At 37.2% G+C, this 2,178-nt stretch overlaps 1 protein-coding gene across 1 annotated transcript in view; it reads right to left on the reverse strand.

The window, feature by feature from the left end:
* LOC106467098 (nucleolar complex protein 4 homolog) overlaps positions 1-2,178 on the reverse strand; it is a 36,442-nt gene that overhangs the window by 4,109 nt on the left and 30,155 nt on the right. The window lies entirely within an intron of this gene.

The raw sequence follows: 2,178 nt of genomic DNA on the forward strand, positions 1-2,178 counted from the left end.
GGTGTGTGTCACATATACGTGTTTATGAAAGTGTTCTAGAGGGTGTGTGTCACATATACGTGTTTATGAAAGTGTTCTAGAGGGTGTGTGTGTGTGTGTGGGGGGGAACATCCGTTTACATGAAAGTGTTCTAGAGGGTATGTGTGACATATATGTGTTTATGAAAGTGTTCTAGAGCAGTGTTTCTCAACCCCCTTTCAAATCCACGAGGTTTCACAAAAACAAACAGAATATTCATATGACAATCGTAATGGTTTTTCATTATACTTCCACTTTAGTGGTCTGTGACAGTTTAGGAATGAAGTAAGCCAGTTCCTGGTATTGGAAAGTTGAAACGTACAGCCATAGCGTGTGTGAGAGGGACATACATGTGCCCATGTCAGTGCTCTAAAGTTGTGGTGCGGTGAGTTGGTAGGAGGATGTGCAACTATGACTATAGGAGCAAATAAAATATATCTGAAAGTATATTTTTAAAAATAACGTAGTTTTAAAAACTATCACACAAATATTTTTACTATTAAATGAATGAGTCTGCGTACCGGCTGCAAAACCAACAAGTAGAGCTGTATTCCGTGCTGATAAGTAAATAGAAAGACGGGCTACATAGCTGAAAAATTGTGTTTCACTCTCTTTTTTTTTCTCAGCATGGATTTAACCTCTTATACATACAAATTGTTTCGTAAAATCGTGCAGAAGTCTTCTCACATCAGGCATAATAGGAAATGTAATACTTTTTTTTCTTTCTGGGTAGTGGCTGTTGGTTGCACCAAAACACTTCACTTTGATCTTTACAGGGAAAAATTTGAAATCTGTAAATTACGAAACAGGGTAGTTGCCCTCCAAACCACTGATTGTTTTGCGTTATTTAATAAGTGGAACTGAGTTGACAGGTGCTTGTTTGTTTTGAATTTCATGCAAAGCTACATAGGGCTATCTGCACTAGCCATCCCTAATTTAGCAGTGTAAGACTAGAGGGAAGGCAGCTAGTTATCACCAACCACTGCCAACTCTTGGGCTATTCTTTTAATAATGAATAGTGGGATTGACCGTCATGTTATCATGCCCCCATGGCTGAAAGGGCAAGCATGTTTGGTGGGACAGGGATTTGAACCAGCGACCCACAGAATACGAGTTGAGTTTCCTAACCACCTGGCCATTGACAGGTGAAGCCAATCAATTGTCACTGAATCTGTTTAACTAATATCTCATTCTCCCATGCACTTAATTAAACCTACATTGTATTTATAGTTTTACCTTTATGGGTTTGTTATTTTTGCTATTAGCTAAGGAAGAGATTTGATTAATTCAGCATAAAATTGTCGTTTACACTGTTTAAGCATCAAAAGTGAAACGTTTAAAAATTCTATTTTATTAGAAGCATTCAAAAACTCAGGCAACAATACCTCTCTCTTAATGAGGGCACAGAGGTGCATTAGATAGAGTAAACCAGAAGCTATAATTATCATATTATAATGTTTATAAGCCAATGATAAGGAAATGTAGCCCGTTAGTCATGGCTAGATTCCATGCAAAACCTAATGCAACTGTTGATTGGATGGCTGAGATATAATGAGATTTTTTTTACATATTTGTCAGCTTGTTATTTCAAGTTTTGGACAAATTAATAGTTTTTCAAAAAATATGAATAAGTGTGTGTGTGTTATATATTGGCAACAAATGATCTCATGTTTCTTTGAATGACGACCAGAAGTAGGCAGACAGAAGAAATTGTTAAATGATGATAATAATGAAGAATAACAAATTGATGACTTTATAGTTGGACCGAGCACTTCCTAGATATCCACTCCTATTCCTCCTTCTGTTGGTAAACTGACCAAATTCGGGGGTGTGGGGGTTCCAACAATATTTAAAGGGCAAAGATACTTGCTAGAAAAGAATGTAACTGTTCTATCAAATTCGGGGGTGTGGGGGTTCCAACAATATTTAAAGGGCAAAGATACTTGCTAGAAAAGAATGTAACTGTTCTATCAAATTCGGTGGTGTGGGGGTTCCAACAATATTTAAAGGGCAAAGATACTTGCTAGAAAAGAATGTAACTGTTCTACCAAATTCGGGGGTGTGGGGGTTCCAACAATATTTAAAGGGCAAAGATACTTGCTAGAAAAGAATGTAACTGTTCTACCAAATTCGGGGGTGTGGGGGTTCCAACAATATTTA

Source organism: Limulus polyphemus, unplaced genomic scaffold (genome assembly GCF_000517525.1).
Source record: "Limulus polyphemus unplaced genomic scaffold, Limulus_polyphemus-2.1.2 Scaffold2488, whole genome shotgun sequence".
NCBI classification, from domain to species: domain Eukaryota; kingdom Metazoa; phylum Arthropoda; class Merostomata; order Xiphosura; family Limulidae; genus Limulus; species Limulus polyphemus.